A 26,008-nucleotide genomic window follows, 5' to 3' on the forward strand; every position below is an offset into this window, starting at 1 on the left:
AAAATAAAATGCAACTAGCTAGAAAAATATATTCTCAGTAGTCCTTGTCTTTTAAGTTACTCATCACACTTTAATATCATTTTATAGATGTCATTGAAGAGCAGTTAGGTTGAAGTTTTATTAGTTATAAATCAGTAAATACTCTCATGTCTGCACTTAAATATCTAGTCATTGAGAGATTTGATCTATCCTATTCCTTACAAAGTAATTTGGGGAAGATTTCTATGTAAACTTCATAAATATATATAATTTTTTTCCTCTGAACAAAATTGAGAACAATAAAAATGTAGTCCGTAAGTAAACTGTACATAATGAAATATCTTTCCATAATTATAATACATAACTGATTATCTAAATCAATAAAAATTATGCATAATTGTTTTAAATGGGGGAGACCGGGTAGATATCTGCTGCCTCTCTCTACATAAGGAAAGATTAGAACTGTTTTTTACATTTTGATCTTGATCACCATTCTCCCTTTCATTCTTCTATTGGCCCAAACAGGTAAAACAACAGAAACCCGTTACCATCTCTACTTTTGGTTCCATTGCCTCAGCCAAGCCATCCAGGTGAGGGTTAATAAACAGAGAACACCAGGAGAGGGTCCAAATAAAGTGAGAACTGTAAAGACGAAGCCCAATTCTGCAAATGCCTCAGCCAGAAAGAATGCTCTTAACAGCCTACAAGCAGGCATGTGCTTACCAGCAAACTAAAGTAAATGGAAATCAAGAAGCATATTCACCACCAGCAAGGTGCTGCTGACCTATAAGGTAAGTACAACTAGGACCTTATTGTAGATGTATTTTTAGAGATATGTCACTGCCACCTAAGAAAAACCGTTATCTATAGCAGAAAAAAAGCTTAAAAGCCTGCCAAAGGCCACAGAGAGTGTTCAATGAGTCTAGCCAAGTCTATTATATTATTTGAGATAGGCCTTCCAACCACAGGTACATAGGGGGTTAGCAAACAGAATTCTTGCCCTAACAATACCAGAATCACACCAAATGAGTGATAAACTAATGGCAGGGACCAGATGGGTAAATAAGAAGCCCAAGAGCTGGATTTCATTGTTAGTTAACAGAATTCCAACACATGTCCCTTCTGTTTAAAAAGTTTATTTCTACTAAATGTAAACTTCCCGAGTTCTAATGAAAGCTGACAATGCTCCCTAGTATGACATTCATTTCCGTCAACATCTGGAGTTAAAATTCATAGGTTCATTAGTTTATGGATGAAACTCACGTTGGCACTTACGCTATGACAGAGAAACATATCTTCGCATTGTAAGCAAGGGTCTTCAGTGAACGCCTACTATGGTTTTATACTCTCCTTCATCAGTGGTTAAAATTTCACTGATGAAATACCCATTAAAGAGAAAATCAATGTCTGAGTTTAACCACCTGCTTTGTTTTAGCACCACAAATTATTTTAAAAACTGATTAACATAAGTAACTTGCTATTTAGGAAATATAGCAAATAGTGTTTCATATTGCTATTCTGGCAAGCAAAAAATGGTTGACATACAGTTCTTTGCTCAATAATTAATTAATCCACTTAATACAAATAAGTGAAAGAACTGATCAAAAAATTCACATTTTTAAAGACTAACTTCATCTTTGTATAATGAGTAAAAATGAAAACATTCCCATGTTAAACATAAAATATTATTACTTTTAAATATGTCCGCTTCTACCTAAGAGATAATTGTAGGTTTCCATAAAAGAACTATTTCTCACTCTATGTCTTTTTTCTGCAATTAGTCTGTAGCACCCACAGCATCATGGATTAGTCTAGTTTAATCTGAACATAATTGGATAGCAAGCTTCTATTTTCTAATCTAAACAAGCTCATGTTAAAAATACATAGAATTTGGATTCTGTTTAACAGAAAGGCTAAATAAGGAGTATAAAATATGACAACACATTTCTGCATTGTTAAAATATCATTACCTGTATTTTGCAGACCTTGCCAAGGCATGAAAGCACAGGCAACAGTCTACTGAAAATATTAAAAAGATATATGACCAGACCCACACTTTAGCTGGGTCTCCTGATAGCGTGAGGTTCTTTGGCCCTCATCCTGGATGTTTGCATTTGCATCTTTATAGATTATAAGGAGATATAGATCCCTCCGTCTCTCACAAAGCTGTCCAATTCTCGCCACTACTTAGAATGGTTTTACTATATGGGCTGCCTCATTTATGCAAGCAGAATTTTCTCCCATAAGATCTAAATGAGAACACAACTTCCCTCCCTACCCCCAGGGAATAATCCAAAAGATGGGAGGTTCTTAATAGAACAATTAATTGTGATAAATTTCTGATTTTTGCTCCTTCGTCCAGGGCTATTTCCATGGCAACATCCTCTCATCCTATTGTTGGGTTGTTCTTCATTCACACAGCAGGTTAAGCCCAGGGCAGCCAGGGCAGGCTGATGGTCAGCTTTTATTTTCTCTGGCCCTTCAACAAAGGTTAGTTGAGGTCACCAGAAGCCAAAGGGTAATTACTTTTCCTCCTCAGGGTTAAAGGTACACAGATTGCTATTGGGACAACTGTATGGATGACCTTCAGCTTTTAATGTTCAATCTTCTTTTCTTTCGTGAGAGAATGAATAAGTATAACAATCATGATGCAACTCTTATGCCTAAAAGTCCAAGTAGAAAGCCGTTTTTTGTTCTGTAAAATTACTATATATTAGCATAATATACTCTTGAAATCAATTTGGAAAATCCAAGGCAAAAAAAGGTTTCCTGTCACTTAAATTAAAAAAAAAATCCATGGCTGAAAATTGCAGCTGTTCGTTGGTTTTCCTGTTCAATTACTCTGATATTCATAATTTCCCAGGCTTCAATCATTTCCTGAGGGTGTTAAGGCTGAGAAGAAAATGGAAGTTTTCCTGGCTCCACTTGGGGCTCTATATTTTTTCCCTTCAAACACCAGTTGTGGCCTTAGCCCCCTAAACTGACTAAGAGTACATTAGATTAAAATTAATTCCCTCTCTTTGCTTCTCTATTCTCAGAGAAAGCCAGCCTCTAAAATAATTGGAAGAGGTGAGTGGAATCTTTTGAGATCAAATGCTTAAAACACATTGCCCCACTCATTTGAAGAGCCACTTTCATATTTCAGTTCTCCATTTCAATCTAGAATTTTAAAGGAGTAATTGTTAATGGGTTCCAAAAATGGAGCCAGACATCAGCCAGAATGTATGTGTTCTTGTTCCACCACCAGGCAAAAGACTTTCAGCTCCCTGGACATGATGGGTTTCCTAATGGTTCATCTCAAAGAAAGATGCACAGAAGGGAGACTGAACACCTTCTGCGGGGAGGGGCGAGGGCCATCTGAAAGGACCACCTGACCCACTCTGCAGCCTGACCCAGAGGGGACCATCCCTCCGAGTCTCTTCATGTTTATCCCAGAAATTGCCTATTTGAGGGAAATGAGAGCAGACCCTCCACACACACCCTGAAAGAGGTGGAGACATTATTTCTGCCTACTTTCTCTGACTCACCTGTCTATGGCTGGAGATCAACCAGACACTGTATTTCCCTCCAGTCCCCTATCTTTCTCGAGAGCCCTGACCCAGCTGTCTGTCCAGCGCCACTTTCACAGTCTTCATATGAAGTCATCCTGCCCAGGAGCTTACTGGGAACCCTCCAGATCCACACCAAGGCTGCCCCTACAGATTGCTTCTTCAGCTGCTCCATGCCCCCATCCTCACCCCTTTGGCCACTCTGCCTTTGTCAAGTAGCCTGTAGCCTCTCGTGTGTGGCTTCCCCCTCCCTGAGCTTATGCCATCCCCTCTAAATGGCAATTTTCTCTTTTAATACCTGCCTCTTCGAAAGGTTGGTTTACAATCCAGTTCCTTCAGAAATTCCTCCATTTTTATTCTCTGCTATATCTAATAAATTAAATAGATACATGTAATAAATATACACATACACTGAAGCTATAGAAAATGCATCTAAATATCTGAATCCTATTGAATAGCAACTTAAAAAAAAAAACCCAATGCCTTAAATTATTCCCATTTACAAATTCTGGGGCCTCTTACAACACTACTCTTCTACCCATATTTTACATACAAGAACAACTTGGTATTCATCTTGGCAAGTTTTATTTTTTTCACTTTATTTTTTATTGTCCCTTGTACATCTCTACAAAGTCCTCCTCCATGAGCAAAATATTTTGGCATCGTTGTATCACAATCTCCCCAAATTGTCTCCTTTTTGCTCTCAATTGACCATCAGTTAGTATCTGCTGAATTATTAATTCATGTTTAAGGAGCTAACAGAAAACAAGGTATGCACACTCAGCTATATTTCATGTTAGAAGGGATTTCAGTACAATTATGGATGTGGATGGTAGGTGATGGAGAATAAATTCGGAAAAGGATAAGAAACTGAAGGAGGCATACATGTCAGGGTCTTGAGGAGAGGAAGATCTAGCACTGCCCATAGCTGGTTGGCAGCAATGGCCCATGGTAAAAGAAATTGTCCTTTCCTCAATCACAGACCAAAGTCAAAGGGACCAGTTATGTCTCTGCTCAGGGTTCTCTGACCAGGGGCATTTGATGAAAGCAGGGCTGGCAGCTCTTAAAGTTGGCTCTAAGCTGGTTAGCTGGAGCTTCACAAAGTGTTAGGGAGAGTGATGGAGTCACACAAGGTAAACTTTAAGAAAGTCATTCTTTTCCTTTCTGCAAAGTCCACCCCCACTTTCCAATCTCCACCCTAACATCCCTACATGCTCCAGTTCCCCAGAGTCCCATCTCACAATGAGATTTTCGTGTCAATAGGCCATATTTCCCCAGATCTGCTAAGAAAGATGCCTGGATGAAATATTTAGTCATAAGCAATGTATTTCAGGCATTTTGATGAGAGAGATATTTAGGAATAACTATTAATTTTACGTTGGTACAAAAGTAATTGCTGTTTTTGCCACTAAGAGCAATGGCAAAAATCACCTTCCTGGAATTTTCCCAGATCACCCTATGAGTTGCTCTTCGAGTAACCAACAAATTAAAAGCATAGTACCTGGGATATATTAGGTCAAAGCATCCGGCAACACAACAGGTTGTATATTTTCACTCATTTCAAAGTGGACACAAACATTCTTCCCTTTAGGCAAGAGATTCGACCACTTGCCCTTGGCTGCATCTACTTTTTAAAGCTCCTTTATTTTCCCTTGAAATCCAGAGGCATTGAGTTCTGTGTCCATAGTAAGCTTCTCTCTTTCCTATTTTGTAGTAAAAGTGTTACTGGAAGACTTAACATAGAGGTATTTTCACAATTGCAATTTATTCTTCTTTATATGCCAAAAATAGACATGACTTGTCATCCCTTCTGATCACTGTCTTCACATGTAGAATGTAAGGCTGTCTCCTAAAGAGCTCGAGAACCTTCTTTATCAGTTGTTGGGTGGTTACAGAAAGTGACAGAGAAGTGGCATGGGCCAGAGCATCAGGCCCCAGTACCAAATAAGTGATAAGGGTTTAGTTCCTGGCATCTCTGTCCTAAAGCTTGGGCACTTCCAGGGCTAACACAGAATGAGACTTGGGAAGCAAACTTGCAGCACAGTGCTGCTAAAATTTTTGCATACAGAAGAAATACAGATTTATTGACATCACCACTAGAGATACTGAGTCAATAGCTGGGACCACAGGCACACGCCACCATCCCTGGCTAATTAAAATTTTTTTTTTGTCAAGACAGGGCCTCACTACTTTGTTCAACCTGGTCTCAAACTCCTGGCCTCAAGCGATCCTCCTGCCTCAGCCTCCCAAAGTGCTAGGATTATAGGTGTGAACCTCCTCACCCAGCCTTCATTTTTAAATAAAGATAATTCATCCAACCTCCAGGATTGGTATAAGGCACAAAAATAAAGATATATAATTTCTTAGCACTGCTACAGAAGACGATTACTACAAATAGTATTATTACTTGAAATATTGCTTTTCATCCAGCTGTTTTCTGGAAACTTCTACATTTGTTCCAAGTTAGGATGTTATGAAGGCTATTTGAGAGATGCTGCCAGTGAAAGACCAGACGTTCTCTCCTCAGGGCCCACATGCAAGTCAAAGGACAGATTTTTTTTTAAACTTTAAGTTCTGGGGTACATGTGCAGAATATGCGGGTTTGTTACAAAAGTATACATGTGCCATGGTGGTTTGCTACACCCATCAACGCATCATCTACATTAGGTATTTCTCCTAATGCCATCCCTCCCCTAGACCCCCACCCATTGACAGGCCCCGGTGTATGATGGTCCCCTCCCTGTGTCCATGTGTTCTCATTGTTCAGCTCCCACTTATGACTAAGAACATGTGGTATTTGGTTTTCTGTTCTTGTGTTAGTTTGCTGAGAATGATAGTATCCAGCTTCATCCATGTCTCTGCAAAGGACATGAACTCACCCAAAGGAAAGATTTTACAGAAGTCTTTCTGAGAGGCCCTTCCATACCTGAAAGATTTTGGCATACTTTTCTTCATTTAAACATTTTTACCAAAAGCAAATTATGCTGACTGAATCAACAGAAGACACTGAGAAGTAGAAAGATACTGACCTGGGAGTCAGGAAACACATTCTAATGTCCTGGCCACTGCCTTGCAAGTCAGTTCATTTCATTAGATTTCTGTTTCCTCATTTGAAAAACAAGTCAGTTGAACTAGCTATCATGATGCATATGGTACTTATTAGGCACAAGTGCTGTTCTCAGGGCATTACACACATAAACTCAAGCTCACAACAATTCTATGAGCTAGAGAGCATTTTTCACACCCACTTCATAAATCAGGAGACTGAGGCACAGAGAGATTAAAACAGTCATGTTCAAAATCATGTAAGTAATAAGTAGCAGAGATGACATTTGTATCTACTCAATCAATTCCAGCATCTACACCTTTAACCATGATGATGTGCTGTCTTTCACCAGAGGAGGAGATTTAGATGGTGCTAAAGTCTCTTTCAGTGTTTACATTCTATGGCTCTTTGAGTGTAAAATAACCCCTAGAATCTCAGGTTCTATATTTTAGACCAGTGGAGCAAAGAACTTATTAAAAACCCTGTAACTTATGACTCAAACTATCATCTCATATCAGTACCAAAAAAAAAAAAAAAGAAAGAAAAAAAATTCCAAGTGCTTTCACAGATAAGAGCACCTTAGATAGTAATTGGATCTCAAGTATGTAGGGAAGGTAATAGCACCATGCACGAGACCAGAAAAAGGAGGCCCAGAGAGCTCAGAACTTGACTACGTCATCCAGTAAAGCCGGAAATGAGTCTTACTTCTCTAGTAAGACCAGAGGTCTGCAGGCTAGTGTTCTGGGGCCCATTCAACCTGAGTCACACATTTTCTCTACGACTTCCTCTTAGATTTGGCAGAAACGCAGAAATTTTAAGATGTCACAGAGAAAGTAGCTCTCCTCTGTTTCCCCCTAGTCTAACCTCTCACATAGACACCAAGATGTGTGGCCAGATACCAAGGAAGTCAGCTCACACAACCCTTCAAAATTCAGATGCAAATATATGGGGGTTGCTGCAGAATGAGTTGTTCTGAGCTTCAACTCCATTTCAGGCTTTCTGAAGAGCCGTCCAACCTTGCAGCCTCTGCCAGCTCTCCTCCTCCTCTTTCCTTCACTCTTACAGGTGCCTCTGCCCTGCACTGAAATAAAAAAACCTGCTCTCTCAAACATCACCTGTAACTTCCAGTTCCAAGAACCAGCTGCTTGTTCCCTGGATGCACCTGGTGCTTTCCCAGTCAAGCTTCTGCTCACATACCTCCCTCCTTCTGGAACAGGCTTTCCACCATCCAGCCTTCAAATCATATGCTTGTTTACAGGCTTATCTCACATGTCACCTCTTCCAGGAAGCCTCTTTTACTCCTTCCAATCAGATGTACTCACGATACCTTACTTGTGCCTTTCTCATGGCATGCTCAAGTTCTGCTTTTTCTTGCTGTTGGGCTTATACTTTCTTATCTCCCATCAGCTTCTTCATATCCAGACTACTTTTGACTCCTCAGCAGTGCCGAGCGCAGTGCTTGTCACTGATAAATATCTCTTTGACCTTCAATTAATCTTCAATTAATCTTTCATTCTGTAGGATTCACTTTGTGAGAATATACAGCAAAGAAATGAGATCATTAGATTCTAGTATCTTTCCCAAATTTCACCAATTGTTTCAGGAGGTTGGGATGGTGGTGACTGTTTTAAATAAATTTCTGACTGTCAAAGCTCATCCCAGAGGCAAGAACACCCTTTCTATAGCAGCCATCTAGCCTGTCTCCAAAGAGGTTTCCAGGTGTGAACATGTCAGCCCGAGACTCTGTTAATTGGACCTTCAGCAGCTCAAGGTCCTTATTGCACAGCTGCTGTTTTAATCCAGAAAGGGAGAGCTAGGGATGAGGAAGCACAGGAGATGGACTTCGGAAAATCCTCACTGTTCCAGAGCGTTCCATTTTCACTTCTGCTGGCCCTCACCAAGGAAGAGTGTGGGATCAAGCGACCAAAGAAAGGCTAACTGATGTGTTTCGTTCTTCTTTTTCCCTTTCTACTTTAACATATTAGAGGAGTGTTATTTGGAATTTTGACATTTACAAAGAGTTTAAGGTTAAATTATTCTGGTGGAAAATAAAAATGCCAATCTTTTTCTCTAAAGACAGCAAAACTGTTTAGCATAAAAATTCTCCCAGGATGTTCAAGTCTTTTGGAGTTTCTTCTTACCAATAACTATTCATGAACACCACTCTGTGAAGTACCTCAAAACACTTCAACTGGTGTATGACAGTGTTTTCTAAATAGGCATATGAATCTGGAGAACTGGAGCTAGAAGACACCATCTGTGAATGAGGGCATTAGAGATTAGGTTTGGTGGAGAAGAGAGCCTCGGTTGCCCAGGCCTCTCCCATTGCCTGCAACAAGGCAAACACGGGCACCTCTGGACTTAAATGTGATCTGCCAGCACAAGGGTGTCCATTGTTCACTTGGCCAAATCAGGGGCTTTAGAATGGTTAAGAAAAAAGGCAAAGAGGCCCTTCTTCTTCATCACACAGCAGTGTTTCTCAACTGTTTAAAAATTATATCCCCCTGCCTCGGGGCCTTTTTAACATTTTTTCCAGTTGCTCCCCCTTGACGTTGTAATGCCACAGATACATTGTTTATATATCAGTTTATGTGCTATGACCCTTTGAAAGGCCACAAGCCATTGTCATGCCTCAGATGTTTTTGCTCTTCAAACACTGATATTTGCACCCTTCCACACTCAGAGGTGAGGGGGTGTAATATTCCTCGATGAAGAATACATAGTTGCAGGCCCACCCAGTAGGTTGACAGGACACTTCCTGACCACCACTCAAGGTTTCTTTTCATTTTTTCTCTCACTCTCCTTCAGATTTGGTAGGAGCCTGCACCTTGCAGAGCACAGAGCTAGAAGACCCAGAGTGAGCAGGTGGCTGCTCAATAGAATGCTATGACAACATGAGGGAATCAGGGCAGAGAGACTGACAACAGTCTCAGAGAAATGGTGTGTTTCATGCAGTAAAAAATTAGGTTTCACAGTAGTAAGTGTTGAGTTAATAATTATTATAAGACATGGATATAATGGGTAAAATTTTCAGCAATAAACTTATCCAAAGAATAGCATTAAAAGAGTTCAGAGATTAGATATTCCATTGCCCCTTTTACCAGCAAAAGGGTATGAAATTGGATTTTTCCTTCAATCTAATTCGCTTTTCCAATATTATAATTAACTTGACAAATAGACCTCAATTTCTGCACCTTCTCTTTTGCGTGAACACTTGATAGGCACAACATAACGATCCTAGTGATTAGCTCACTGTAGGCTAAAAATAAGAGGACTAACAATACATTAACATTTCCATTATCAATCAGAAAATGGTAGGTCAGCTTCTTGAATGATATGTTGCTCAGCACATTAAATCCTTGAACTCAGCAAAAATATATAAATACTTTTACTCCTGAAGTTATAGTTTAAGAGAGTCATGTTGCAGGATAAATTGGAGATAAGGACAATCAATTTGGATTGGTCTAAATGGAAGAATAATGGATTGCTATTTTTTTTCCTTTGCCTAGTATAGAAACCGAGTGCCCATGCTATCAGTTTGGTATCAAAGAGGAGGCAATGAATAATCAATCAAAAACAAATTTCTACTTGTTTTTGTGCTGGTACCATCTGCTATACACACATCACCTTGGGACAGGGCCAATGGACATCTACCAACTGATACCATTAAAACAGAGTGAAGATCAAATTATTCTCCTTTGACTTGGGCACCAGAGGACCTGGTTTTTCTGTTTAAAGCTGGTGCCAATGCTGTGTTCCAGTCACTGGATTCCACAGATTTATAATCCATCTCCTCCCACACATTCATTACTGCCAACATTTTAAAACTTCAATAGTGCCTCCAGGTAAATCTCCTCCATAACACTAGCTTAATAGTGTCTATAACAGGAGAAAAAATCTAAGAACTGCAGGCGAAATCCAATCACACCCATTTGTCTCTATCTTGTCTCTGGCTCTCTTCCCTACAAAGGCAGTGCTGAGTAGTTGCAACAGAAACTGGCTTTTTGAACTGCCAATCTGAAAAATAATTACGGTCTGGCTCTTTACAGAAAAAGTTTCCTGACTTTGTTTGGTAACATGGACTTTTTTAAAAAGAAAAAGAAAAAAAGAAAAATTAAAACCCTTTTCTTCTGTGGTTTTCAGAGTTTTCTTAGAATAAACAGTTTAACATTATTTTTAGAGTGAAATAATATATGTTTTTCTACTCTTAGGAATGAAATTTAGAAACATAAACTCAGAAATGTAGTAAAAGCATTATTGGTAATTATTGAATTGTGTATTGGCCATCTATTTTTATCAAAAAGTAATATTAAATTTTCTCTTCGAGCAATAACTATGGGTGTTCATTATAGAAGAAGCTGGCATTTCTCCAAAGCACAGGTGTTTTCTTCTTAAGCAAGGAAGCATATTTGAGAAATGGACATAAAATAGAATTTTCATACATGTATATAAATTTAACACTAATATCTCAAATGACCTCTTAAAGACTATTAAGGCAAAAAATGTAATTAGTCCTATATGGTGCCTGAATGTGGTATTAGCTAAGGAGTACCAGAAATCAGAGAACATGCATATAGCCATTAGTAATTGCTCTAACCCATATGATAGTATGTTTACATCTAAATTTTTAAAATATATCTGGCCAGGCACAGTGGCTTACACCTATAATCCCAGCACTTTGGGAGGCCAAGGTGGGTGGACTGCTTGAGGTGAGTTCGAGACCAGCCTGGCCAACATGGCAAAACCCCATCTCTACTAAAAACACAAAAATTAGCCATGCCATTGTGGCACATGCCTGTAATACCAACTACTCGGGAGGCTAAAGCATGAGAATTGCTTGAATCCAGGAGACAGAGATTGAAGTAAGCCATGATCATGCCACTGCACTCCAGGCTGGGCAACAGAGTGATACACTGCCTCAAAACAAACTAAATTTTAAAAATATATCAACATATCCAATTTACTAATCTTTATTAAATATCTACTATCAAATACATTAATGATATTAAATATAAGTATGTAAGTATATACAATTTCTACTATGTAATACTGAGAAATACAACTGTAAAAGGCATAGCCCTTGCTCTCAGAGAACTTAAAATCTAGCAGGGATACTAAGATTTGCAAACAGACTCCTTAAATTCTGTTTTACATACATTTTTAAATTTCAATATATTATTGAATATATAAAGGTAAGAAAACCTTCATGCTTGATTTAGGCAATTATTTGATTATTATAACTCAAACAGCATGAAAAAAGTCAACTGTATGCATTTCCCAAAAAACTTCTCTTCACTTCCCAGGTATCACAGTGACTGAAATTCTGCTGAACTTTAGAAAGTCATTCCTTTAGGTTAAACATTGCCCCAATTTCCTTCCAAAACCAATGAGTCATTATTTAGATTTTCCTTGGCATATTTAACTGCTGGTATTTTAAATATAAGAATCACTTAAATAAATTACTACAATATATTGCTTTTATTTTTCTAGTAATTTTATTTAAGAATTATCCCAAGAAGATTTAACGTGGTCATATTATTTATCTGTTAGATCACTTTCCACCATGAGAAACAGTCCCCCCACCCCTGCCATGAAGGCATGAGAAATTTGATGTGAACAATCACTGATTAGGGACTATTAAACAATGAAAGGGGGAAATTCCACAAGATAAGCTTAAACCCCTCACAATCTATCAAGACCGGATATGTATAAGGAGTTAATGTCACCAAGAAAACCGAGAGTCAAAAACAGAGAGAAGGTGGTCTTCTCAGTTACAGCCACACTGCTAAAAATCAATCACAGTCAATAATCACATCGAAGTGAGATGATGGTGATAGAGGGAAAGAGAAAAAAAGAGATATTTCCCATAAATTCTGAGTTATTGATGACTAACCACACAGAGGCTAATGTTCACAGTAAGAATGAGCACTTATAAACTCATGTGTCAAAGCCCTGTTACGTTCTAATGCAAAAATAACCCTTTGTTAACAAGAGATTTTTTTGTCTTGATCATAGGGAGAGCCATGTGCAATTATTTACTTTCTATTTTGTTTGTTGTATTTATGCATAGTTGACCTAATACATGTCATAATACCTAAGTATCTTGCTGATGTGTTTAGTTCTATGAAAATTGGTCACATGTAAAGATTCATGTAACTGCTAGCACAATCAAGATACAGAACTGCTCCATCACTACAAATAATTACCTGTTTACCCCTTTACGGTCACACTATGTCCCTAATACCTGGCAACCATCAATCTTGTCTCCATCACTATAATTTTGTCATTTAGAGAGTGTTCTGTAATGGAATCAAGAAGTACATAAAATGGAATCACATAGCATATATTTTTTGAAATTTTTTCTATTTTTAAAAATATGTATGTGGCTCATATACATACAATAATATACATATGTTTACTTGGTATATTCTTGCCTCAAATTTTATAAAAGTGTTTTAAGTGCAATTTAATTCAATCTCTGTAAGACATTAGAGACAGCCCTGGGGGTAAGTTTGCCAGAATGCAAACTGAAGGGTGAATCATTTCATGACGACAGCATAGGTCTGTGTGTTTAAAAGGGTTCAATAGCTCTTAGGGCTGAATTCCGTCTTGAAGCTCAAAAGTAGCTAATATTAGAGTATTTTGGAGCAAACCTCTGAAGCTTCAAACTCTGTCTTTGGGAGGTGTCACTGGAGAGAATGCACAACAGGGAGAAAGGCAGCTTTGCTCTCCAGCTGCCACGTCCACCTTGCCTTCACTCTGGTTCTCTAGCAACAGAGAAACCCCAGGAGGGATTTTGCTAGACAAGATGAAGTTAGAGTTAATGGCTCCTATTCAGACCATAAATTAACCTGTATTTTTAAAAATCTGAAGGAAGAGGTGTTCCAGAGGACTAATGAACACATATATCTAAAAATAACTCCTTGTTTAATTAACAGCACAGTTCACAGTTACTCTAATTAAAAATGCTGGCCACACTGAGGATAATCATCCACATCTTTCACAGGCATTGAAAAAAGTTCAATGAAATTATTTGAACTTTATGGGGAAATAACATGTAGGCTGCTGTGAAGAAGGGTATCTGAGGGGGATATTAACTTCATTTAAGCAAGGAAGAAGCAGTAGACAGGAAGTCAAGCTGTGCAGAAGGTCACAGTAAGAAAGGGAGGGACCAAGGACAGAACCAGAGTGACAAAAAAAGCTGATCTCCAGTCCCAAGTAATTTCTACAGTTGATCTATGAAATGAGGAGCCCCTCCCCCACCCCCACAACAGAAAGTATCCACCTCTGTCTTTGGGAAGCTAAGCTCAGCCCTAGCTAAAGGAAGAGTAGTCAGCTGTCTGAAATGGAAGGATTTCAGGACCTTACTCTAAATAGCAACAGCCAACACATACTGAGTACTTATTTTGTGCCTGGAATTGCTAACACTTATTATTTTATGTATTACCATAAACCATCTTACAGATGATAAAACTAACGCTCATAAAAGTTAAGTTATGGCCAGTGCAATGGCTCACGCCTATAATCCCAGCACTTTGGGAGGCCGAGGTGGGTGGATCACATGAGGCTAGGAGTTGGCGATCAGCCTGGCCAACATGGGGAAACCCCATCTCTACTAAAAATACAAAAATCAGCAAGGCGTGGTGGTGCATGTTTGTAATCTCAGCTACTCAGCAGGCTGAGGCATGAGATTTGCCTGAACCTGGGAGATAGAGGTTGCAGTGAGCCAAGATCGTGCCACTGCACTCCAGCCTGGGCGAGAGTGAGACCCTGGCTCAAAAAACAAAAAAAAAAAAGTTAAGCTACCTGCCCAAGGCCCCAGAGCAAGTCAGCAGAGAAGCCAAAAACATAGACCTAGGCACTGAGACACTGTGCTGCCTCACTGAACAGGGAGAAAACCTACTTCACAGGACTGCTGTGACAGCTCAAGACAACCTGACACCTGCTGAGTGCTCAGTATATATTCCCCACCAATCTCCCCCAATGGCCTGCATCAGGCCTTATGAAATCTACCAGTGAAATTTTTTCTCTTTGGATAAGGCTTCGTGTCTCTAGGAGTACTCTGAAAAATAAACAAACCAAAAAAAAATAAATGCATATAATGTTCTTGAAAACTTCTATCACATTTGAAGGTGGAAGATGGAACAATAGGCTGATACATTCTAAGAGCAGTTCCATTCGGAGAAAGCTGAAATATTAAAAAATAGACCTCTCTTATGGACCCGGCCTTTGATGATTTGTTTCCTGCATTTGACATATACTCTTTAAGTTTCTGGCTTAAATCCCAGTGAATCACTGAATGAGACTAACAAATATTGCCTTGAATGACATCAAACTTTATAACATTGAATCTCATGCACCTTTCTCAAGAATCTCCATTCATTTTTATAACATTTTAAGTAGAAAAAGCAAAAAGCAGATACAGATTTAGACATCACCCAAATACTGACATAGGAAAAGATAGAAATACTCCCAAGTCTACACTGGCAAATAGTATTACTATGCATCAGCTTAAAATGTCTGTTCATCCGCCTTAACCCAGCATGAAAAAGACAGTCAATGTATGCTAATGCTTAATATAAGGGGAATGTGAGAAAGTCACAGCCTACATTAATTACTCTACCAATTACTTTTGGGATTTAAATTTGTTAGGTCACAAAAGTAAATGATTATAGGGTCAAGGCAGAAATGCAAATAATATGGCAGCCTCGTATAAGGCGTGATGGGTGAGGATTGTTGTGAACTGAAGCAGCACATGCCTGTCTGAATAGGACAGCTGCTACTCAGCTAGCGACTGCCGTTAGGAAAGGTAGGGTCCAAAGACATGCAGCATTTCTTGGTTTTTATATAAAATTTCCTGAGTTTTAAAACGAAGTAATAATTTAAAAAAATAAACATAAAACACTGTGCCAGTCACAGAAAATACTTCTGAGGTTGGATCCAACTTGTTGACCAGGAATCTATACCCTCTGGGTAAAAGGCAGCAAAGGGTAAATTTTGATCAGCTGAAAAGAAAGTAAAGGGTCCAGGGAGTGGGAGCCTGGATAGGCACAGTGGGCAGTGCCAGAGACACAAGCGCGAATGTGAGAATCTCCTCATTCACTGTCTCCAAAGAGGGGCATAGTAGGTGAAAGAAATAGAAGGTGAAAAGACAAAGGAAAGGGACTCTGCTTTCTTCACATTGTGTAAATTGTTAGCAATAGCTGGGAATGTGGAAAGGAAAACACAGAGGGAAAAGGCCCAAGATGTGCTTGAGCATGTTTGATATTGTAAGGCACAAGTCAAATGAGTGTGAGTAAGCACTCATTTGCACCACCACTGGGTGGCAAGCTGACAGCAACCACAGTGGTGGATGCTTCTAGACACCGTGTGCTGTGTGGTTTACAGGGGTGATCGCACATTTAATCTTGACAACAAAATCAAATAGTTATATTATCCGCACTTTTCACATAAAGAAACTGAGTGTTAGAGACATTAAGTACCTCGCCCAAGGTCATAAAACTGGTAAGTGGCAGAGAAGGCATGTAAATGTGGACTATCTGACTCCAGTGCTGAGTTCTTAACCAGTGTCCACTGTTGTGTCTTTGCTGGGCTTGATATGGGGCCACGAGTCTGAAAAATGAAGTCCTTCTGAAATGCCATGAGTGCTCAACCTCCAGGAGCTTCAAACTCTAGACAGCTAAGGATGTTCATGTTTTCCTTTTGCTGACAACGGCCTCCTATGGGTGGCGGAGTGAGGTTGTAGTGAGAATGGTGAACTAACATTCAAGTTCCATTAACCTCCACTGCATTTTCCATGCTGCATGTTAGCCAAGTCACCAAAGCTCTCTCTAAAGCTCTCCAGGATTCAGTTTCTCAGCTGCACAATGAGGACAATACTGCTTCAGCTGCCGAAGAAAGGAGGCCCCAGGAGGATTTCTCAAAGCCCCTCCCAGCACTTTTGTTTAAAAAACAAAAAAAAGGCTTTCTATACAATTCCTTCAGCATTTTTCTCTTATTCTTGAATGTCCCAGAGAGTTCACTGCAGTGTTCCCGATTCTCAGGTCATGATCAAGAACCTTTAATCCAGTCCGTACATACCTCTAAACATGTGGGTTTTAGCTTTTCCCTCTTTTAACCAAAGGGACAGTAGAAAGTTTTACAGAGAAAATAAAGTCTCAAGGTCCATGCCCCTGACCTAAAGATGAAGGCTAATGATAAAAACACCTATGTAAAATTGGTTTTTAAAAGCTTCTTTTAAAATATTTTGCTAACACACTAACCAACAGCAAAATATTCACTTAACCACCCAATGTTTGATGTAAGGGAATGAGATTTTCAGAGAAAATCACTCTTAAACCTTCAGAACTAAAGACTTAAATGTACTATGGTAAATATGTGGTGGTCCCATAGGACAAATCCTAAGAAACCAATTGATATTATGTCTCATACTATACCTACATACCAAAATGGTTCTTTTTAACCAGAGTAACACATTATGACATGAGAAATTATTCTGAAACCTGGTAAAATAAGGATGTAGACTTTGGGGTGACAAAGAGAGAATAGTGACAAACCTAAGCAAACCCCAAAATAGGAGAATCTTGATAAATGTATGTTGATGGCAATTAGGATGACAAACTCAATATTTTCATTAATATTAATATATTGTGTTGTATTTTAGCTTGAGCTGAATAAAATGTGTTGAAGGGAATTGCACAGGCCACTCTGAATGACTCATGCCAGCCCCATACGTGAAATGACTCAGGCTCACCTACCCTGCTTTGCCTTTGGGAGACTTCCATCCTATAGGCACCTTTCTTCTACACATGGTTGTAATGCACAGTTGTGCTGCTGAGTTTAGGAATGCATTACCCTGATTCCCACCCTTCAAAATTCTGAATCATTTGGTATATTTAACATCAGCAGTTTAGGGGAGCCAGATGTATTCAGCACTGATATTTTTTAAGTAGCTTGAAGGAGCAGACCCTCCCTTTGAGCCACCATGCTCCTATGCCTGGCAGATGCTGAGCTGTGGCTCTTCCTTCAGAACAGCCCACACGTGCATCTCCACCTGAAGAATGATGTGAAGGCAGAGCCAGCTCACCTCCAAAACTGGACTTACCATGTTTCCAACCAAACCTACTTCCCATTCTTTATCTTAGTTATTTCCAGCCCTAGCCACCCACTAGCCCAATCTATAAATCTGAGAGTTATGTTCAGTGTCTCCCATCTCCCTCAATCCTCGCATCCACCTACTTGCCATGACCAGTCAATTCTAGGCCAGAAAGCCTCTACCTGCTAGCACATCAACAATGAACTGACCTAGACTCTGGGAGCTTCAGAGCAGAAAGGGAGGAGCAAAGGGCCTGCTGGTCATTCAGCCACATCTAAACAGCCCAACCCAGTGAAGTAAGGCGCAAGGACAAGAAACTACAGGGGAGACCGTATAATGGGAATTATACCACTTTGACTGAAGGTACCTCTGGCCTCTCTGAGGGCCTTGACACTGTAAAAGCAGGTTGAGCATAAGCCTAATACCCATCCACATGGGAGCCCAATTACATGATGAGAATGTCTGTCAGCCAGAAAGGAAAAAACCTATCCCACAATAGGACCAAACCACAACCTACAGACTCCCAAAATAGAAGAAAAATAAATGCTGAGCTATTCTAATGGCAAAAGGAGACATTAACAAAATGTAAAAATAGCAAGGAGGATAATAGTCATAACTTAACTCCTGTCCACAAACAGCATCTGAATCTATGTGATCATGCTTCCCATGATTCATCCCTACAAGTCAAAGTTGGAGCCAAATGGGCAAAAGGAAAAAAAAATGGCACTTGACAGGAAAGATGCTTGCAACACAATTAATTTTGCATAAAGAATGTATAACTTTCCAAGGGTTTGACCTAAAGCATTAAGCCAGTGCATATATTGTTCTAATCAATTAGGCCTTCCTGCATCAGCACTTTTGCCTTGCAAATAACTGAAGCCATCATGCTCTCTAGTCAGGAGGAAAAAATTCATACAGATTCATTTATTACCATTAGTGTTTATTATTATTTTAGGGAAAAAAACAGAATAACTTTACAACAGATTTGAAGGTCTCTGCAGCTGAAAAGGATGTTGTCAGAAAATTATACCTATTTGAAGGCAGAAATAGCTAGATGCTACTTAGTGTTCGTCTTGGGGCTTATCATTTTGAGATTTTAAAATGTGAATTTTCCTACATAAGAAATCCCAGCCAAAAGTGGAGTCTTCAATACTGTTCTACTCTCTTAGATTTACCAAAATTATAGAAGTGTATACTGTACAGCTAGAATAAGCTTGGAAATAATATGTTCCATTCTTTTCAATCTCCCTATAGAAATGTAGCAACTTCTGTGATAGGATCTTTATAAATAATGATAATATTATTAACTATTTATTGAACACTTAATATGTTCCAGGCACTATGCAAAGCTCCTTATATCTTTATTTTATCCAATTATCACCAAATCCCATGATATTGTCACTATAACTAACCGAGTTTCACGGATGATAAACTTAAGGCTACCAGTTTATGAGCCTTTTGGTAAATGTAAAAGTATAAGGGCACTGAAATAAAGACCCCAGTACAAAATCTTTAGAGAATTGCCTTAGTCCTATACTGAAATGGAATAACAACTTTCAAGTTTCCATCTCTTAAGCCTGAAGAAAAATCCCTATTTTTAAAAAAGCTTGCATCCAAATATTTTCCTTAAAAAATTATAATTCAGCATCTTATTCAGCATTTAGGTTACTTCATTACTTATTAGACTTTCCAGAATGTAAAGATACAAATTTGACTAATGTTTTAAGGATCTACTGTGTGGTGTCAATTATGCTAGATATTTTGTGAGTGATTTTATTTATTTTTCACAAGATGATCATGAAATGGTTATTATCTTTCATATTCCGCAGGCATAAACCCAGAACAAAGAGATAGACAGCTGATAAGGGTTGTGACTGGGATTTAGAGGCAGGTCATCTAATTCCTAAAGGAGGGTAAGGGTCTAGGACTCCAGTTAATTGGCTTGCAACTGTGGAAAAAATATTTTGTGGCAAAAGTATATTGAAACAAAGAGCCAAAGGGTAGATAGTTTATTGAAGGTTTTTAACTATTTGTTTGATCCCTGGATCCAGATGACAACATATAAAATGTTGTCATGTTCCCACATTTCTTTTGAAAATTTCAACATGGACCACATGAGAAGTAAATCTCAATAACTGGAAACCCAGTGCCCTTGCCTTCTGCAACATGGAGTCATATGCTCCTTGTATTTCCATCCAAATCAGCACCAGGAGTCATAGAAAATGGGCCTCACAGTTAAAGCAAAGAAAAAAGAGAAGTGGGAAATCACATGAATGAGAACACTCACAATTCTGCTGATTGTTTTTTAATCTGTAATTGTGTCCAACACTATTATCATGGATTTATAATTCAACCAATGAAATCAATAATGCTGGATGACTTACATTCTTGACAATTTGTGGCAACTGAATTCAGCATTCTGCATTTCTAATAGCAGTACCAGCAAATACTCAGAAATATACTAGTGAATATATTCACTAGTAACTCCTCCTTCTGAATCCTCTGAATTGATCTCCCAATTTCAAAAAGTGTCCCTGAATCCTAAATAGTAGGTGAACCATGCAATGTAAATCAATAGATTTTTCACATGCAATAATTGTTTCTCTCTGGGAGATTCCCATTAGTTCCATAAGGAAAAATATTTTGATTGACCTCAAGGAACACAGCAGATGTGGATAAGCTGTGTGTGCTGCTGACCTTATCAGAAAAAACCAGGCCTTGAAAATCACAGGGGAACACCCTGGACATGTGCATACTGGCTGTGGGAAACCAGAAGGCTGGTCAAGCGTGTGTTCTCCTTCAAAACCAACCAAACCAATACACGCAGACCATGGAAGGGAAAGGAGAAAAAAGGGTGTGTGAATTAACAACATTTCTTTATGTTTAAAACATTCTCAGGAAATAATAATATTAAGGGGGAAAAAAGAGTTATGTTGTGAGCATCTGGGAACTTTTGACCCATTAGTAAAAAAGATTTTCTACATAAAATTCTGGAGACCCAGTTGCTTACGCCCCTGGGTTTGGAGGAGAAGTTTACTCTGTTACTTTCAAATACCACATTTCCTGCTCTGTTTTGGGGTTATATGGTCAAATAAGATCACAAGAAGAGGGTGGAAAATCAGAAAAATTTATTTTTCATGGAGCGTTCCAACCCAAGGGAACAGGTTAAAATTACTTGAGAGAGAGAGACGGAAGAAAGGGAGGACGAATTCAGGGGACACTTGGAGACGTCTTTACTTTGAAATAGGAAGAGTTCTTAGTTCCACTAAGATCACTTTCTAGCACCAATAAGGCCAGATCAGCTTGGGGTAGGAGCAATTCCTTGTCCCCTGCCATGAACTAGAAGAAATAGAGCACATTACTAGTGTAAAGGAATCTCAGGCCACCACTCCCTGACATTTCTGAGAAAGCAGCACATCCCTGGGCAAAGCACAGTGATGAGAGTTTGTGAGGCAAGTTTTCACAGTCTAAGGTTTAAATTATACATATTGTGCATCAAAACCAGTGCACCACTGGACAAATGCAACAGACGCAGGTAACTAAAGATAAGCCTTGATTCATATGCCAGGAGAGGACTTAGAAGAAACCCAGGGATCCCACCTAAAAACCCACAGGAGCTGTGGCGTAAGGGGAAATTTTAATCATCAATGCTCCTCTTATAAACTTCTCACAAATTGGTTAAAGGCCTAGAATAATTTTCATTTATTCATTTATTCAACTGGCATTTAAGGCAAGCCTCCTATGTGCTGAGTCAGTGTAGCTAAATCACTGCATACAAAGTGGAGAGAGGATAGATGGGCCGGAGTGATAGACAGGAGCTGGAGTGGGGTGGAAGCCTGATGGCTGGAAAGCAAATTTGGTAGAAGGGAGAATTTTGTTGACCAGAATAGTGTTTATTACAACTTTGATGTTGAATGCCTCCAAACAAATCATGCACATTTTGCCAGCAAGCACAGGGCATACCATTCCAAATTGCCTTACACTGAGGCAGATTAACAAATTTATGTTATCTGGCTGGCCTCTGGCATCATAAGCATTTGTGTTTATGATCCCTGAGCCAGGTCATGGCCAAGGGAAATAGTACTTCCTCTTACAGGTCTGTTGCAAACACATGAGGATGTTTTGGATCATCTGGCAACTGGCAGGTACTACTGAAAGTTGTGACCCAGAACCAAGGAAGCTCAACATCCTGCAATGTCTGGGGAAGTTTCTCATAGGGAAGACTTGCCTGTCCCCAAATGCTCAAAGCACCTCCTTTGAGAAACACTGGGCCAAGTAGTGCTGTGTACAAAATTTGAACTTTAAATCTTCATATTTATTGACTGATTGGTAATACTGGCTCTACTTGAATTATTAACATTTCTAAATGACGAAGAAGAGAACACAGACCACAAAAAGAATTCAGAAGAGAATCTTGATTTGTAATTGATGCTGACAAAGAGACAACACGTGTTGCTACATTTTAAAAGAGAGCAATGTTTTCTTCCCTGAAATAGTAGCAGTATCTGGTTTCAAAATAGAGTCTCTGTAAAAACAAGATGTTCCTTCCACTGCAATTTCATACAAGCACCTAATGAGAGAAACCAGAGGGAGAGCTAACCAAAACTACCTTAAAAGGGTTTAGCTTTTAAATGTGAAATTTCTGGCATTACCTTCCTTTATATGGTAGGAAATGCTATAGGGTTATGAGGGGCTGCATATGCCACACTGCAAGAACCAGAACTATGTCATGGAAATATTTCTGGTTGGCCTTGCAGGACATAGACTACAGTGGGGTGCTTCAGCGCCACCCATATCAACACTCACTCTTTCTTTCTAAGTTCTCTATCCTGGTGTAATGTCCAGGAAAAGAAATTACAATGCTAATGGCAACTTCAAAGAGTGTGTAGAAAAAGACAGAGGACGTGTTTCCTTGGATTCAAAGGCAATTTGCTGGTATTTCACAGGTTTTCTGACTCCACAGAAATTAATGAGGAAAGGCCTGCTCCCCCAAGGATGATCCTGGGAAATTACTGCCCAGGAGTGCACCCCGGGTGAAATGCATAATGGCTGATGACAATTCTGTGGTCAAACCATTACTTTGGTGTTTAAGCAGATCAAATCATTGAGAAAATTAGCCAGAGATGAGTCTTCACATAACAATAATCATTAAAGAGCAGCAAGGGGGCATTCTTCCATTGCAAAAGAGGAAGTTTTCTGATGAAAGCATAAAACCATAATTGGTATTTCTCCTGCCCCTGCTTTCCTTGCTGCCAGCCTTCTAGAAAACTGAGCCCACTCTTGATGTCTCCCTTCCCTTATTTCTATTCTCATCAGTCAGGTTTCTGCTGGTAAGATGATTCTCCCACCACATTCACTAGGGAGCCATCCTGCAGCCTCTTCCATTCTCACTGTCCCTACTGCATTTTCTCGAATTCATTCGTTCATTCAGTATTTATTAAGAAACTACTGCATGCACCATTACTCCAGACCTGAGTGGAAATGGCAGTGAGCAAGAGTTCTTGCTCTCCTGGACCTTAGAGTCTAACAGGGCAGAGGGGACATAGACAGATAATAAGTGAAGGAAAAAATGAGTTGGATCATTTCAACTAGCAAAAAATGCTACAAGGAAAATCAAATAGGCATAGTGACTAGGAAGCAGGGTATGAAGGACAAAGGAGACTGTCTACCGCCAGACCACCTGGGTTCATTTCCTTACTATGACACTAATTAGCTATAGGGAATTACATCATCTCCTTGTGCCTCAATTTCCTTGTCTATAAAAGAAAGGAAAATTGAAATAATAATAAAATGTACATGCCTCATAAGGTTGCTCTAAGGGTTAAATGAATTAATAAGTGCTTTCTATACGTATATAGAACAGTGTCTGGCATTAATTAAGAGCTTTTTCTGCATCTGTTGATATGATTATATGATCTTTAAGGACCTTTCCAGTCCTGCAATTTTATAGCTCTATTGAACTACATTTTCACTAGAGGTGAGAAATGGATCTAGGCCAGTGGAGCTACAATATATTTTATATAAAGCCATATCCTTTCTTTTTTTTTATCCTATTAATGGATCTGCTAATTAGAGAATAGTAACTTTCTCAGGCTACATTGCTATGTTAAAGCAAAAACAACAACCAAAACCAGTCTCCTCTTAAGACTCAGATTCTACCAATAAATAAATAAATAAAATTCTTCTTCTGGTAAATATGAGATTCAACTGGGAGGCTTTTCATTCCTTCCTGTATGCAATTAACAGCAGACACCTTGTCATAAACATTTTTGAAAGGTCAAAGATGGCAACGGTTTTGCTAAAGAGACAAATAGTCAAATAAAACACTATCCTGGTAATTCCCAGCCTTCAAAGAACAGCATAACTCTACTCAATAATGAGACACACAAAAGAGATTGTGGGATAAAGGGTGGGTCCATTCTGAAGTATTAGAAACTTGTGTAAGTCATTTTTACCCCCAGCCTAACATGTGTTACATAGCAGATACTGGAGCTAACAGTAAATTCATACTTACAATGTCAGAAAAATAAGATTCTGATTATGAAACAAAAGACTGTTTTCAGTTGAAGAAGTAAATAATAGTAAGAATAAGGAATTTCACAAAAGGCAAGGTAAGAATGTTTTGCCTCTGTAATAAGGCCATTATTGAGTTCAAATTTTGAATGCATTTTAAATCATATGTTTATTACTGCCCTTTGCCCTTATCCTAATGCAAACTACAACTGTTGAAAGAACACTTACTTATTTCTAAATGTATATATCTTAAATGTGCCTTAGAAATGGCATGTTTTATTTATATATTTGCTATCCATTGCCATTTTCTTGAGAGTAAATTAAACTTTTCATACATTGAAGAGATAGTTTTCCTTTCTAAAATTTTCATTGTACGTTTTACTTTTTTTAAATGCAGGCATTTCCGGCCCTTATGGCAGATTGTATATTCCTGGCAAAAGTATTTTATCACTTAAGTTGTATTACACATTGATTATCTATTATCTGCTCATATTAAGAAGCATCTATCATCAGTTAATGTTTACTAAACGATCAATAAAATCTAAGTGAAACAAGAATAAGTTCAAATAAGTGGGCTGAAATTCAGAGAAAATTGAGACCGTGTGCACTTTAGAAGAGCAGTCTTTATGAGAACTCATTTCTGCTTAAAAGATCTAATTTATCTCTTTTAATGCCATCAAAGTTAATAATGGATGGCACGCCTTATAGCTTCAATGATGCAGCAACTTGTCAATAACACAGAGAATTTAGAAAGCAATTCTTCAATTCATGATTTTTAATTGGACTGTGGATGGTTAATTTTAAGTCATTAGGCTCTCCAATAATAAAACCCTCGAAGGGGAAAGTTAATTAATACAGAAGTGAGTAACTGTTTCCTGTCTGTTCAGTGAACAACTGAGTTCCTGTTCCACCCCAATAACAAATGGCACTTTTTAATTTAAGCAGCTTTGCATGGGATGTGTATTAGGTGTGTGGAATGGGAAGTAGAGAAAGAGAGTGGCCTAAGTGTAGTGTGTGTGTGTTTGTATGTGTGCACGCACGGGTGTGCATACTTCCCAGATATCTTTCTCCCAGAGACCCAGAGTAAGTCCAATATACTCTAGGCAAATAGGAAAGAATGCAGATTTCCCTTAAATCTTTTCCTGGGATGGGGGTAAAGTGGTCAAAGGATTTCCCCACTTCTCAGTCTCACACTTACTGGTAGGGCTGCACTGCTGCTCATGTGTTTGTCTATTGATATTCCATTATCCATTGAATGTCCAAGCAGAAAGGGATCTTGGTGATTATCTGGTCCACCTGACCCCCTTTTACAATTGGGGAACCAGAGGTTCAGAAATACTTAGAGACCTGTCCGTGGTCACACAGTTAGAAACAGCATCAATCATTCTTCCAATTTCCACACCCAGCAATCACTCCACCACACTTCTCTGATCTCTCCTGCCTAAGAACACATCTTCTCATGCTCACAATGGAGAAATTAATCAGTCTGCAAGTTAAAGATTCGTTTTAAGCAAATTGGTTCATTATTATTTAGTTGAGGAGGCTTTGGAGCAATAAAAGCCTTGCTTACCAAAACTGAATAAGCAGCTTATGAAACATTGAGCTCAAGAAATGCAAAAACTGTCACAAGTCAATATGTGCTGCCTTTCTGTTTGATGAATGCCACCCAATACTTCAGAAGTATCAGAAACTAATGGTGTCCCAGCATTCCATAAGCATACATTAATGGGATCAGGAGCATAAAATATAAACAATAATGTACATATTGATTGTTCTAGACACTTGAAGCCCAACAAACATTTGAAAGGTCAGTCATTTTACTTGCAT

The 26,008-nt window shown here is 38.8% G+C and overlaps 1 long non-coding RNA gene across 1 annotated transcript in view; it reads left to right on the forward strand.

Moving 5' to 3' along the window:
• Positions 1-311: 311 nt before the first annotated feature.
• Positions 312-26,008, forward strand: part of LOC116560608 — an 84,643-nt gene continuing 58,946 nt past the window's right edge. The window contains exon 1 of the long non-coding RNA XR_004273045.1: positions 312-770. This is a non-coding gene — a long non-coding RNA (uncharacterized LOC116560608). The remainder of the gene's footprint in view (positions 771-26,008) is intronic.

This window comes from Sapajus apella, unplaced genomic scaffold (assembly GCF_009761245.1).
Source record: "Sapajus apella isolate SASKATOON/1434 unplaced genomic scaffold, GSC_monkey_1.0 scaffold26, whole genome shotgun sequence".
In the NCBI taxonomy this organism is placed as follows: Eukaryota; Metazoa; Chordata; class Mammalia; order Primates; family Cebidae; genus Sapajus; species Sapajus apella.